The sequence below is a fragment of the Thunnus albacares genome, chromosome 17 (assembly GCF_914725855.1).
Source record: "Thunnus albacares chromosome 17, fThuAlb1.1, whole genome shotgun sequence".
Taxonomy (NCBI): Eukaryota; Metazoa; Chordata; class Actinopteri; order Scombriformes; family Scombridae; genus Thunnus; species Thunnus albacares.
In genome coordinates, this window is record NC_058122.1 from 22431033 (window position 1) to 22447541 (window position 16509).

General features: G+C 38.6%; 2 non-coding genes across 2 annotated transcripts; one reads left to right on the forward strand and one right to left on the reverse strand.

Annotated features, from left to right (window-relative positions):
• Positions 1 to 3779: 3779 nt before the first annotated feature.
• Positions 3780 to 3851, reverse strand: trnac-gca. Its single transcript has one exon. It is a non-coding gene; the product is annotated as a tRNA-Cys (tRNA).
• A 1012-nt stretch (positions 3852 to 4863) lies between these two features.
• On the forward strand, positions 4864 to 4935 carry trnac-gca. Its single transcript has one exon. It is a non-coding gene; the product is annotated as a tRNA-Cys (tRNA).
• The last annotated feature ends 11574 nt before the right edge of the window (positions 4936 to 16509 follow it).

The following is a 16509-nucleotide window of genomic DNA, read 5'->3' on the forward strand; positions in this document are numbered from 1 at the left end:
GACTAGGTCCAAACCTAGAGTATGGCTGGACTGGTCGATGTGTAAAATTGTGGCCAATTTGTAGAGGATTGTCAGTGGTGTCCATGATGTGAATTCCTGGATATTAAATGTTCATCTGCAATTTTCTGTAGTGCTCCCAGTAATATGTGCTGGTAAAAGTCGCATATCACATGACATGTGTCAAAAAAAAGGTTATAAATGCAGCTGCAAGAACAATCATATCTTGGGATGTTTGATTTGAAACTTATTTTACCTCTAATTATATCTATTGTAATTATCTGTTAACTCCTCCTGCTCTTTCATCTGTTTCTATCTGCAGATGTCTCTTGTTTTTCACTCTGTATTGAGTGTTTTGTCAGACTGATTGTTATTTGGGTGCTTTAACTGCCTCTATTAGCTTTTTTTTTCTGCCTCTTTCGCGGTCGATGATTATGGAGGCTGCGGTGAAAATTGTAAATGAAAGTTTTCACAGCATTTTGAGTGCAAAGTCAGGAGGCTTATCTCTACCCAGTAACCGCAGTTACAGTGAAACCAAGCACACCTGCAGAGCAGCTGCCTAACACTTAACTGATACAGCACTCTACATGAGTCGCATATTTTACCTGCAAGACTCGTGTTTTAATGCTGTTGTTTATCATTTGTGATGTGAATACGTCAGAGAAATAAAAAGCTTGCGTCTTGGTATTTGTTCAGTTATAAAATTCAAATGCACCACAGAGCGTCTCTCCTTCTGGCTGCTGACAGCGCTGCCAGCCGGAGAGTAGATCACACTGGATGGTAGGGGAGGAGACACAGAGACACTGCTGTGTGTCTGTTTAAACAAGAGTATAACCAACTTCACTGCATTTAACACCGGAGCCGAGGGCGTCAGAGCTCGGAGCAGAAAACACAGTCGCTCTGCGTCATCCTGCTGTCCTCTGTTTCCATCAACTTGCGCCAATTCATTTTGAAAGAGCAACAGCCAATGAGGAAACTCTAACACTCAGCAGGCTGACCAATGGTGAAACGTCATCATTCACTCAATCACGGACAACAGCGGTTATAGGGCTGCTCTGTGGCTGGTACAGCCAAAAAAAAAAAAAAAATGCAGCTGTTTGAAGACAAGTTGCTGGAATTTGCATTTTTTCCACATACTGTGAAAATCTTTTAAACTCCCCATTAGCATTTCAAAATCCAACTTTCACTTCCAGAATTTCAATTAACACATTATTTGGCTGTTTCATTTCTCACAGAACCTTGATTAAAGAGGTAATCAACTTAAAAAGCATCAGTGATTTATTTTTGACTAATAATTTTTGCTCAGAAGCACAAATTTACCCAAATTTTCCTGGCCTGATTAAAAAAAAGTGAGCTCTCTTGAAAGCTTTGGCGTAGTTTGTACCAAGGGTTCTCCTACATGCTTGGAAGGGGAGTGCGAGGGGAGGGGTATTCAGTTGGTTGCAATCTGCAACCTCACCGCTAGATGCCACTAAGTCCTACACACTGCACCTTTAAATATTTTTCTCTCTTTTATCATCACCTTTTGTGTCATGTGGAGCCATAAAAATGCCATGAAAACACTTCCCAAACACACATAGGCAAAAGTATACCAAATTAAACATCTACTCTTCAATTCACATTCCCCATTTCATAGCATAAACAAATACTTGACAATAATTTTGGAACCAGCTGTGGTATTTATACATATTTGGAATGTTATTTAAAGAAACCTCCCTTTCCTTCATCTGTCTTCCCTCTGCCCGGCTTTTCAGCTCGTCTGGTATTTAAGATACGCTGCGGTAAATGAAGTCATCCCTAATCCCGTATGTTCTGTATGGCCCCTCTGATGTGTAGACTCATCAAGGTGAAACTGCTGTATGATTTGTTGGATATTATTAGCATGCTAATAGGGTCTTGGAAGACACGGAATGAGAGGGAGCGGCACACACTGTGCATCCAGGTGTGATAATATTCAGCAGCAGTCGCCTCAGGAACAGATCTGTCAGACACTGTAATGAAAGACTGGCCACTTCCCTGGAGAATGTGAATAATATGAATAAGAATAACACACATGTACAGTCTGCAAACACACACATTCAGAGGTTTACATAAACACACACTCACACACACACACACACACACACATATTCCCTCTGCCCTCCAAACCTGTCACCAGAGGCAAAGGTGCTCTGCTCATGTACCACATGTAGACACACACACACACACACACATACACACACAGTAGACATGTAAACACGTCGAATACGCACCATCCCTGCCTGAAGACACAACAAGAAACATCTAATTCTGAGTCACTCTAAGTCTGACTCACACACACACATACCCAACACTAAAATACACACATACACACACACACACACACAACCACAGAGCTGCTTTTCCCCCCAGCAGCACATTGCTTTACCAATGCCCTTAAACCTGGTTACTGGGACAGAAAAGAGTGTTTTTTAATCTCTAATTCATTATATATTGTATACTCTTGCTAAGTGAATGCATCATACACGCATAGAACCTTAGACTCCTCCCATTTCAACCCCCCCTCCTCCCTCCCTCCCTCCTTCAACTCCTTTCTCCTTCCTCCTCTTCCTCCATCACTCTCTAATGAGTCTCTGAGTTTGCAGGTGAGCCGGAGCCTGCGGAGACGATAGCTGTGTGCTTCCACGTGTGAGTGTGTGTGCATGTATGATTATGTATGATAAAGTATGCACACGGAAATGCCCGAGCATCCGTTCACCTCAGGTTAACTCGCTGCTTCATGCTAATTAGAGATGGGAATCTAAAGGCTGATGAGTTCAAGACTTTTTTTTATGACAAAGCATTAGATGTGCAGTGCTGCTGCTGTACGTGTGATGGGTCTTTAAACAACGTGAGTCCACAGCTTTACAGAACATATGTAGTGATCTGTTTTTTTTTTATTGCAGGAAGTTATATGGGGTTCAAAAGAAAAGGTTAGGCAAATAAATTAAATGCACAGACTAATGATGACTGAGGAGAAAGCAGTTTATTGCAAATTATTATCCATTGTGAGTGTACAAACACAAACAGAGTATTTCAGAAATGTAGTGTCATTAAGGGCCCAAATTAAAATTTAATAACGCTACTTAACAACAAACATATCTTGCAGCACATTTGTTGGGGTAGCTTCATTAAGCTCCAATTGTAAATGATACTCAATATGCATTGCATGCCACAAACAGTTATAAAACTTGTTCATCTGATTTCCTAAAATTGATTTGCAAGATTTTCTTCAATATATCTTCTGATTGCTCAGTTATTGCCCTGCATATGTGATACATGTGAACTGAGAGATAAATATGAACAAGAGTAGTATTCTATATATTGAAACACAACTATGATTGTATATAATGTGTATTATCTACAGAGGGGGTACCAAGAGTTTAAAAAGGGACCTCTTTATCTGCAGCTGTGTGCACTGTGCTTTAATCAAATGAGTCTGACAGTTGCTAAAAGATTATTGTAAAATGGTGGGAATGTTACAGGACTCTTATGGTCTTACTTTGTAGAGCTGTTGGGTAACAAATCACCCCCTTAAAGATGGAATTATATGAACTGAAAGTGTAGAAGAGAGATCAAACGAAATGTGCAACAACAAGATTAGGATCCATAGAAAACAGCCTGTGTATTATTGCTCTTATAAGGTTTAAAACTCCACGCTTGCACACCGTAAAGGCCTTTCTAAAGAGATGTAAGCTTCTCTATTGTTCTCTTGAACATGCAGCAGAGCTCAGTCACACCAGCTGAACTGTATGTATAAACACAGGGGGCACCCAGAGTTGAACTGGGGACCTGTTGATCTGCAGTCAAACGCTCTACCACTGAGCTATACCCCCTTCATATATATGTGGGGAAATGCATTCATTTAAATGCATTTTTAGCTCTGTTTAATGCTGATATCTACTCACAAACCCTCCTGTATGGAAGCCCATAAGAGACTATATTAAAATGATAATGTAAATTTGAAAACAAGAATGTAATTCCACAATAGCATTATAATCTTACACATATGTATGTGTTATTTGAGTACAAATTAAAATTAAAATGCAATAATCCAATTTGCATTTTCATTTTCACATACTTGTATGAGAGCTCTATGACCATATTAAAATGAAAATGGAAAAGCTGTTTGACATTTAATTTTCAAAGTCGTACCCTGATGTACAGTTGACAATATTCAAATGTTAATAATGCAATATAAACAATGTAACGTGATTTCCCATTTATGAAAGCAATATTTAAGTCACATTTAAAATGAAAATGCAATTTTCTAACAATTTGAAAATGAAAATGAAAACAGCCTTTAACCTGCAGAAAATTATAACGCTATTTGGGAATTACATTTTCATTTTTATGTTTACATTATCAGTTTACTATAGTCTCCTATAGGCTTCCATAGTCCTGAGTCCATGCTCGTGTTTACCCATGAGCATGTGAGTGTCTTAGCCGCATGTCAGTATATGATAATTAACATGTGTTTGTGGAGATGCTGTAGTCTCCGTTCAGCCTGCATTAATTAATTTGCCTCCATGCTAATTACGGACAAGAATCAGCAAGGGTTTAATGTTCCCAAGGACTTTTCTTGCAGTTAAGGGTTAAAATAAATGTAAACAGTGGTGACGGAGATACATGAACCGTATAATAACTGTGAACAATCAATCAAATGCAGTTCAAGGGAGATTAGTCAAGAAATATAACATCAAAGCAGTGAAAATGTAAAATTGTCTTTAAGCCAAGATCTACACATGCATGTGTCCATTCATATGCTACACTCTATATATTATGGATCATGGCCTGAGCAAAACAGAACAAAAGCAATTCCATAGATGGGTTTTTTTTTGTTAAGGTGGGGGTATAGCTCAGTGGTAGAGCATTTGACTGCAGATCAAGAGGTCCCCAGTTCAACTCTGGGTGCCCCCTATAGTAACATTTACATCCACTAGACCTCACACATATACTGTTTTTTGTATTTGTATTGTTTTAGCTACAGTCTACACTTATTCTGCTTAGGTTTCCATTCTAAAGCTTTATAGAAAGGCTAGGCTTGTATAAAACTAGCAGGAATCTGAGTCCTGACAGTGAGATTGAAAACCACCGGCGTTAAACACAGAACATTTTGCAACACCTCAGCCACAAGTGTCAAACGGTGCACTACAGTGTGTTCTGAAAGTCTACAGGTTTCCGCTTCCAGCCAGACACCACACATCAGACTGCAGGTAATTGCACCAATAAATTCCTCCTCTCTGGCTGAAGCACTAATACGTGGCTGTGGTTACATGGATCAATTCCCATAAACACTGTAAAATTATTTCCATGAGTGCTAAATAAAGTGATCGGAAACCTGCTGTTAAACCTGCGGTGAGCACTTAGTAATGCTGCTGATTCATCAGAGTGTTTTTGTTTGTGCAGTTTTAGACTCCTGCAGTTAAACAGAAGAAGGCGAGTTGCTAATGAAGGGTAAAAGTAAAAGGAGAATAAAAGTTGAAATTATTATTTTTTTTACCAGGTGAGAATTACATAGTGCTTCCATGCCATTGTTAAGTCTAGTAAAAAATGTATTTGCACCAAGGGTTGAACTGGGACCCCTTGATCTGTAGTCAGTTGCTCTACCACTGAGCTATATCACACTGTTCTGTCATGCATCAATGTTTGTTTTTGTCTTATATACTAGTTAAACTCCACCTTGAACAACATATAAAAACTGTACTTCCCTCCATTTCTCCATCGGGTATTTAATAATTTGTGTTCATGTGTTTGTGTGTATATCTTCCAGTAGGATAGTATGTACGTTGTCTGATAAATGACTTACAGTGGATGCTGTTGACCTTAAATAAACTAATTCCCTTTATGCTTATTATAACAAAACGCTACATATGATTAAGGACATTCAGCTAAGCATGAAATGATGATTCGGCCAACTATACAGTGGATCCACTGAAGATAATGAAAGGTTACAACCATTTAACTTCCTGAAATTATTGATACTCTAGTAATTTGAATTGTATTAATATGATGAATATAATATGTCAGTTAATATAATTAATACAATTAATTAATGATTTGTAAAGTAAATTACTCTCTATTACTGTATATCTTATGATCAGAGTTGAGTTGCTGACAAACAGCATGGATTGATTGTGTATTTACAAATAAACAATGTTACATGAAAATGTTTAAGAGTACATGAATATGAAATAACTTAATATACTGTAAGAAAACCCAGAGTTGAACTGGGAACCCCTTGATCTGCAGTCAAATGCTGAGCTATACCACCTAGAATCAGGTATATCTATACTGCACAATGGATATTAAAGCATTAATAAACAAATAAATGTATTATAAAGAACAAACGCTTGGTGACATTTAATGAATACTACACCTAGTGATTTGGATTTAGTGATACTCACCACTGGCTTTAAGTAACAGAAGTTTTAAGCTTTCACAATTTATCCTGAGCTTCCTCTTAGACCGAAATCTACAGATTTAGTGAAATGTCAGAAGGCTCCATCACAGTTGTTGTTGTTGTCAATATAACACTGCAGTTTGGTGTCTTTTTGCCATTTTAGTGTTTATGCCACAGAGTTTACAGAAGCAGCTCACTCCTCCAGACTGTGACTCTGTGTATAAAATATGCAGACACGGTCAAGGGGTTCAGTTACTGTGTGACTAAACAGTGCTGGTAAAGGACCCATTTTTTACTCCTACAATTCATTACAGAAATACCACAGATTTTTTTCTCCAAAGATATATGTATTTCTTGCTACAAAGTTAACTTTCAATCCTGAAAAACTTTACCATCGGGAAGTAAATGCAACTTTATGGTGGTGAAATTCATTAGTTGAGAGGACAACCCAAACGCACCGTATTGTCATACTCTTTCCTGGGAAGTCAAACTTTTCCCTGAAGTCCTTATTTCATGATGACACTGCTGTCTCAGGCTTAACGCACATTAATAGCAACCCGTCAGTCTACAAACTGAAATAGAAAGAGATTTCTGTGATGGCTTGACTGGACAACTAACAAATCTGTCACTCAAGCCTCTTCTTAAAAGTGCTTTAATGTTTATATGGACGTTACACTGTCAAATGAACCAAATTAGCTTGGTTTATGAAGACAGGCTGAAGGATTATGGGAGTTAAGCAACCCCAGTCACCCCAATCCATATAGGCTGTTTTATGACATACTGATATATACTTTTTTTTTTTTTTTTTGAAGGCTGCATATGTGCTCAGAATATTAAATCTTCCAGTCATGCAGCAGATTTACAAGACAATTTTGATCAACTGGTGCAATCTTTTATGCCAATTTACTGTTGCCCTAATGCTGTGGTGCAGCATGTAACATATGCTGATATAATGTGCAGATATAATGCTCAGACTGAATCCTACTGAGTATCACTCTTCTTTATTTATTTTTTTAAAACTATAATCCAGCTTCCTTTCAATAAGCACCAGGCTACACAACCTAACCAGCATCATAGGGTTTTGACTTTGTCAGATCTTTATCTGATTGAGATCCAATCAGCCTTAGATGTGTTTAATGAAACAGACATAGAATTTATATTAAAATTCCAGACAGATTCAACCAACTAGTGCTGCATCGTTAACTCTGTTCCCTGTCAGACATATTATATTGTCTCTGTAGGAAGTCAGCAGCCACAGTTTACAGACAGCTAATATTTTAATGCTCCATTGAGGACAAATGAGATGATGATTGAAAGTTGGCAGAGGTCAGAAATGTCTGTTAAGAGTTACTATGACAGCAGGAAGAGGTACAGCACAAGAGCTGTCTCAACAGCTACTCATAAATCTAAGCAGTGAAACTGTGGTAAATAAGCAATACTACACTCAAGGTTATGCTGTGCTGTAGTTGAACTGTAGACCAGAACAAATGTTGTTTAGCACTCGCTCTCACTTTGATAATGGTAACTTTAATATCAGCAGACGAGAGCTGGTTTGCTAAGCGGAGGGGTAGCATCCACTGAAAATCTGCTGCATGAACAGTGTGATGAGTTGAAGCAAGAAATTGGATTTCTATTGAAGTCAAAGTGCTAATATTTCATATATTGTAGATGTTGACATGTATGTACACTATAAGGTCTTTTGGGGAACTCTTGATCTGTAGTTTAAGCTATATCTCCTTGTGTCTGAAACAAGCAGTGACACAACCAGGGAGTTGTTTTGTTTTATGTCAGTGGAAAATGAAAGTAATAAATCATCTCTACCCGCTTTGTTGGCTGAGTCTGCAAAGATGAGCTCAACTGTGGCATAAACAAAGACTTTCTTTGTGTTTTACAGTATGTGTATTTAAAGTTTGAACATAGGGGGCATACCGAGAACTGAACAGGGGACTTCCTGATGTGCAGTGAAAGACTCACAACCCCTGCAATATAGAAAAAGGCTTTTAGTATGAGTGCATTACTACTTACATCACTGCATGGTAATACATGTATGTTCACAAGGCCAACTTAACTTTACCTCAGATTTTTTTTCTCCATGATAGTTTGGATAAATAATTATCATCATCATAGTCAATATAATTATCAACACCATCCTCACATTGAGCACGGTTGTCTATAAATGTCAGTATAACTGAGGAAAAAGCTCCATAAAACTACACACATCAAAGGAGATGAGGATTGTCACGGTTATTACTGTATGAAGATGACATATCCCCTCTCCGAAAAAAACATCTCTCTACATATCAACATCACATTTATTAAAATAAATCAAAAATCGTGAGAGCTGTACGTCCAAGAAGAAAAAAAAAAAACATATAACAGAAGTTGTAGACTTTGAGCGACATGATATGAATTTAAAGAGGATTTATGCCCTCTGATTTCTCAGCATATGATCTGTGAAATTTGGCGATAGCAATTGGCTCGCTCAGAAGAAAAAAGATAAGAAAAGAGGCTGAGATAGCGTGCAGTCCTAATTTGTGCAACCACCACTGGTGAGTGGATTTGGACAATATCAAACGAACATCTTTTATTGTTCATAGCGCTGCATGATTATGACTTTATGAGAGGACATGAGGAGGGGAAACAGAGTGATGGAGTGAGGAGGGCATGAGGAGGCTCAAAGTGATGGAGAGGATTATGACCAAGTGCTCATATTTCTGCAAGCAGAAACTACTGTATGTGTGGTTGACATAAAGTATTTAACTCAAGAATGCCCAGGGTTTTTTTGCTGAATATTTGGATATTTTCCAACTTCTATCCAACAGTGTCCTTTCATGACTTTTCTATTAACTTTCTGTGTGGACTTGTGTTGTTAGTTTTTTTTTTTAGTTTGCAGCTTGTTTGTCCTTGTTTGTCTCTTACAGCCCAAATTCATTGGCATTCATAGCATGTATGTTGATCATCAGTTAGTGGTAATACTTTGACACATTAGACTCCTAGTTAAGATGACTAGTAGGCTTTATTTCATGCCAGTTCATGATCGATACTGTAAGTATAGCTTGACTGTTACTGGATTTTTGAGGTCAATACGGAAAATTGAGTTTTAAAAAAGCTATTATCAGCATATATAGTATTTTTTAAGGGATCAAAAATAACAGTGACAATGCTGATGAAGCATGCAGTGCAGCTCAGGCTGATGGGAATGTCATTAGTTTTGCAGGTACTTGGTCATAAACTAAAGTAGGCTACAGAACAAATTAAAACTGACTGGATTTTGGTACAAATTGAAAAGTCAGTGGATTAAGAAAAGTGATTTCAATTCATCCTGAGAGAGATATCATTGTCTACCAAATATTATGGCAATCCATCCCATAGTTGTCGAGGTATTTCACCTCCTCCTGCTGGAGGAAAAGTCAGGGGATCACCAAAGTAATCAGGATACATCGTCTGGGAACCATGAATGTCTATTAAAAAATTCATGGCAATTCATCCAACAGTAAACAGGAGATCCACTGATATTTAGCACATATAAGAGTACATTTTGTTTGAAAGGAGTACAATGGTTGAGATGTGTCAGTGTGACTGTTGGACTATTAACAGACTGACTTTGTCATTTGTTAAGTGCTCTCTGGTGGGCAAACTTTGCTTCCGAACTACTGCAAACACACAGATATACTTGCGATAAACTTATATCAGTCAATATATTTAACTGCAAATGTTTCTGCAATTAAAACCATATTTTCACCCCATTGATTCTTGTTGTAAATGGCTGCTAAGCATAAAAATTTTAGGAGGCTTTACCTCTGTTTATGCTGGTAGAACAGTTTTTGGTTTTGTGCTTTAAAGTCAAACACAATGTAAAATACAGAATAGAGGCCATCAGAGGCTAGAAGAATCTTTTCAGTGATGTACTTATTTCAAAATGTTATGTGTAGCACCTTTAAATCCACAATCTAAGATGTGTGGTAACAGTGTTCAAAAACACAAAGGCCAGATTTATAATTGCTACTCTTACCCCTTCCTGAAAGCCTCGTCCTGTCCTGCTCCTCACCGGTGGCCAGAGGTCTCAAAAAATCAATGAGCTGAATATCATTTACCTCCAAAAACATGTACTTCCCCTCCAAAACTGACAGACAAGTCTGACAGCCTCAGAATTTCCCCTCCCTTTGCCCCTCCAAGGGGGTATTAAAATCCCACCACCTCCTCCTCCCTCATCCCCATCATCATCACACATGCAAACAGACATACACCCATCCCCACCCCCAACCATGACCCAGTTTGGAGGGGATGAGGGGGTAAGTGAGGACCATTGTGAGTACCACAGGGAGAGAGGCAAGATGCTCTGCCTCCCTCATTCCTCTCCCTTTCAGGAAGAGCTCACACTTGGTTAAGCACACACACTGTGGCTCTCCATGAGAGAACGGCTACGGAGCCGCAGTGTTTTGAGTTTTTTTTGTTGTCGGGATGCCGTTGTTGATTTAAGGTCAGGGCTGTTCGGTGTCAGCCGAGGTTAAGGAGTATGTAAAGGAGGCTGAGTGTGACGGGGAGACAGATAAAGGGATGAGGGGCCTCAGGTTGAGAGACAAAGGACACAGTACCTGGCATCTGACAGAGAAGGAGTAGAGTGAGTATGCTGCTTCATCACTTTACTTTGCTACTTGTGTTTCGTCTGTATGTGTTTGTTTTCTCGTATTTATTCATTTGACAGTGACTTTGAGTGATAACAAAGTAATTAATCTTTCATCTGTAACTAATAAGGAAGCCAAACCTCAGACCTTTTGATCAAAGGACAGATATTTACAAGATCTGGTGACAATGTCTTCCTGAACTTGTTCAAACTCTTTCGGAGAACTTATATTGCTATTGCTAAAAAAAAAAAAGTGTGTATTTATCTTTCGGATGAAGCTGAATAAAAGACACAGATGCACACAGAGAGGCTGCTGCTGCCTCAGAGATTATTTCCTGTAACATATGGGGCTGGTTTACCGTTGCGTTTCTCCCCCTCGGACACTGTTAATGAGGGAATTTTCATTTTCCCACGAATACACAGGGAGAAATGCTCCTTCAGAATACGTCTCCCCCCCCCTGAAATATACAGCAGAGTAGCTCATTCAACTATCTCACCAAAGACTTCCTCGTCTCAAGATCCTCTCACAGGCTGGGGTTCACATATGGCCACACAACAAAATTTATCCCACACTAGTGAGGTTTTCTTGTTCCTTTATGTCTTCCGCTACACATTTTATGAGAAAGAGGCCCAAATTGGGGTGCACTGTTTACTCAACCCATTGGAATTTAAAGTTTATTTGTGTTTCATGGCTGCATGCATTGAGCACTCTGCAAGTCAGTTTCATTTCTGTGTTTGTGTGTGTCTGTGTAAATACATGCACCAGCACCATACAATCTAGTAGAGATTAGTCTATGAAATTGATGTGATTACCAGCGCTGATAACCTTCTGTGGGTAAACTCAACTCAGTGGAAAGTCACTCTTGGCATGCATGCTTTTAATCACTTCAGGGACTCTTTTGAAGAAAGTTGCCACTCAGAAAAAAGCAGACAACCAGAAAATGTTGATAAGATTTCCATTTTTAGCTATGCTGGATTTTTTTTTTTCCTTTGGTGATATGAATATCTCTGAGTGCCTAACAAAGAAGCTTATCCCGTCGCTTTAGAGTAGAAGGGAAACCACAATATAAGAAACCCCCTGTGCTTTTTAAGCCGAACATTTGCCAGCAGTCGGTCCTCAACAGTGCTGTTATAGTGGTTATCTGGTGACCTTTTTATGACTTACATGTTGGTTTTATGTGGGGTCTCTCACCATCAAAACAGCCACTATTTAACCCACAATGGATGACAATCCAGGGAGTTATCATGGACAGATGTCTGGCCAACTACTGTGTGAGCAGATTAGTTTGATCTGTGCAACCTGTGCAGGACAAGGTGGAAGCTCAGAAGGGCATCAGTGAAGCCTGGGGATGCTGCTGGCAGACCAGAGGGAGAGTCGACCGTGGCAATGACCCTCAAACAAGGACAGAGAGAAGAACATCAGCTCTAACGAAACACGCACAGAGATCTCAGTCATTCCTCTTATAGCGCTCTGATTCACTTATTATGTTTGTTGTTCCTGCTGGGAAATTAACTTTATTGAGATAATATTATAGACACTAGGCTCTTCCATGTATCTTCTGTTGGCTTGGGGTTAACCTGATGTGAAAATATATTAATTCATTATAATTGTTAATAATTCTTTTGATGGCAATAGTTTAAAAGAGGCTCATAGACTATTGGCAGCATATGGCTCTTACACAATAGACGTCATTGTCTCTGAATTTTCATCTCATGCCAATTAATTATTAGCTACATTGTTCATTTTTTTTTTGGAATAAAGGTGCTTTTTTATTAAGTGCTTAAGCTACAAAGCCAGCATATTAAATCTCTGCTCACACTGCAGCACTTTGTTGTCAGCAGCAAGGACAGCTTCAAACTCCGCCACCGCCAATTTGGGATTGTCTTGGATTGGCCTGGATCCCCACTGATTTTTTTTTGTAAAATATAGAGATGACTCTCTCACACAGATTGAACCGTGTTTCTGAAGCAAGCAGCATAATTAGCCTTTCTCTCCAGAATATCTGTCCTCTTTTTCTCACCATCTCTCCTTTCCGACTTTGCAGTAAAAAACTGTTGAATAGTTTTTAGTTCTAGCAATTTAGCAAAACCTTTTTCTACGTGAACACAGCAGATTTGAGTTACAAAGTGTAAAGTTTACATGGTGACAGCAGGTAAACAGCCTGTCACTGAATCTCTGTTGTTATTCTCTGTTCTCTGTTATTTTATTTCAAATATGCACATATAGATTTATATTTTTTCTTTAATTAAATCTGACGTGCCAGTCCAAAAAACAACAACAACAAATGATTTAAAATGAGTGATTGGCATCTCTTTTTTTTGCACATTTGACAAAAATGATCCTACAGCTAATCCTGGTGATACTATTGCAGAGCAAGAATACATTTATTTTGGCTTTCCAGTGCCATGCTTAATTATATATATTTTATATATATTAAAAAGTGTAGCAGCAGGGAAGCAATATTGTAAATAAATACAGTAATAGGTGGCTATTTGGCATTACCACTACAGAAAAATATGAAAAAAACAAGCCATAACCTTCATCCCTGTTACCATAACAAAAAAAAACTGAAAGTGGAGTACACAGCACACAGCAAAAAAACAACCTGCAGCACTGAAATTGCTGCACAAATAAACATAAACATACACTGAATTAATAATTTTTTAAAAAATGAATCTACAGGAAAATTTTATGATAGCATGTATAATTGTATAAGAATGTGGGAATCTATTACTTTAAGTACTTACTTTGGATATTTCCTGATCTTTACTATTGAAGGCTGAAGGGCATAATATAAGGGGGAGGCTTAGTGCCGTTATGATGAGGAGAAACAATCTTTTTTCTAGTAAGAGACTCTAGAGAAAGATAAATCTAACCAGTCATTAAAAATTGCAGACAAACCACAGAAAGTATCACATAAATCACATAAAAGTGTAAAGTAAAAATGAGGAGTGTTTCAAAGGCAGTAGTCCAGCAGCAGATCAGCAGGATCAGGGGCCAATTCAATTTTGGCTGAAAAAAATGCTGACGGTTTCTTGTATTAGATCTGCCTCGAGATCTTTATCACTTTGAAAACAGTCAAATAAATCTAATAGATTATTAGCATTGGGATAAAGGAGAGCATGTTTACCCCAGACCTGTACTGACATGCATGCGGCTGCTGTATCTGTCCACGTGTGTGCTTGTCTATGAATGAGTACTGCGTGAGAAAAGGACAAAGAGAGACAAATACTATTCATAAAGAGGAAATTGATCCAATAATTGAACGCTATCTGCATCAGCTTTAAACACATTAACAACACAATAAATTTAGAAAATCAAATTATGTACAATAATAGTTTCATAGAGCAGTTAAATATGTTTCTTTTGTCTGTACATGTTAATACGCTTCACTTGATTAAAGTTCAACCACAGGCTAATAAATCCATTACCCTCACATACACTCATTAGAGCTTTTTCTACCATTTACAGTACGTTCATTAGCCAGACTGCCCTTGGCCTGCGTCTATTAATATGTATGTGGCTTTGTGTGTGTTTATACATGTATCTACATATATCAAAGCCTAGCAGGGATATGCAATATGTAGACAAACAGAGAAGGAGCAAGAGTTTTTTATAAATTCTGAACTCCCCCTTATTAAGAAGGTGGTTTACTAAAAAAAATATGAATTAGTTTATTAACAGTCCAGCAAAGAGAGACCAAGAAAAAGCTTTTTCCCTCAGGCCATCATGGAGGTGACCTCTGACCTTGTTATCATCCATGACCTTGTCTAGCATTGTCCTCCGTGAATCCTTCGCATTGCCCTGCACATTTGCATTTTATTGTACGGCTTGCCTTAAAACTGATACAGTAGGTACATTTTACATTTTTATATGATGAAATTGCTCAGCTTACCAATACAACAGGCCATTATACAGTAGAGTATTTTCATATGTATATTTCATATAGTTTGAATTTTACTTTATTATTATTCTTTATTGCACACTAGTGTTTTAGCACAGCCTTAAGGGTATGCTACACTGCATTTCATTACACTTATTTAATGAGCATGTGACAAATAAAACCTTTGAATCTTTAATATTTCTTAACCTCAAAAAACTTTAACAAACTACAAGACCCCATTAAACATCTAAAACGAGATGACGAGATATTTTCTGGTTACACATACACAAAACATTGGTTATATATACACCTACACGTGTTTATGTGCAAAATTTCAAATATATTGTGCTCCACATAGCATACATGCCACAAGCTTAAAGTTTATCCTGATATCTTTATCTCCCAAGTTAGTATTTGTCGACAGAAACCATTCCCTGGCACACCTGTTACATACCTTCACCTGTTGCTGCAGAGAACTCCCCTATATGATGCATACAGTTACAACGCATCTCCCTGTTGCGCAATAACAACTCTCATCCACCTGCAGTTGTGCCCTGCACAGGTCGGGGTTTGTCCCATGATTGGCTCATTCCCCTGGTGTCCCTCCCAAGCCCGGGGCCCTCCAGCTTGAGCGCCGTGTCCACATGATGAGTCACTATAGTGAATAAGGAGCGCCTCAGCTAACCCCAGTGCTGTGGTCCTCATAGTCATGCTGCTTTTGCATACAGGAACATTAGGGCTTTACATGGAATGCTTCTTGAGACGGATGCACGTATGTGTATGTGTGTGTGCCAGTCTGTGAGTCTGGATGTGAATCTCTGTGGATCCTGAGGGATGGGAGCCGGTGATTGAGGGGATCCCTCCAGTGATGGCAATTGTAATTTTATCTGTCTGTTTGAGTCTGCATGAGAAGTCGTGATGTGGAGAGTTCGCCCCTCAGGTCCTGACCTTTTTGACCTATGACCTTGTGCTATTCTGGTAGGGCTTTAGGCTATGTCATGGATTCAAAAGTATCAGAGAGACCCGCAATTACACAGTCATGACCTTTTGGACTTGTGGCTATTGAGCCACTGATCCTGAATGTGACTTCCTTTCAAAGCTCAATAGTAGTCTCCTATTATGTCAAATAACAGAGGAATTACACTGGATTTGTTTCCTTTTCTCACTTTGGAACCAAAATCCTGTGTGTTTCTTGATGTTTTCACGTGTGACATGATTTCCACCAATTTGCTGTTCATTGTTTATCTCAGAGTAACAGACAGAAAGCCTGCCTGCTGTGGCTGTGTGGTGCTATTCAGGAGGCTGACTCATCCTGGTAACTTAATGCACAGAGTCAGCTTCTTACCCCTAACTGCCCCACTAGCTCACACAGACATAAATTGGATGAGAAAGCAAAATGCCAGGTTATATGTAGTTAAGGTAGCAGGAGTATAAAGTCCAGGCAGCTGCATGCCTGGGCTGGAGCGTCTCTCCTGGTCAGGAGGGTATACGACAGTTCCTGGTAAACAAACTACCAAACAACTTTATAGAGGAAGAACAAGGTTTTATTTACATATCTCTGTATCTTGTGAATTTGCAAGGAC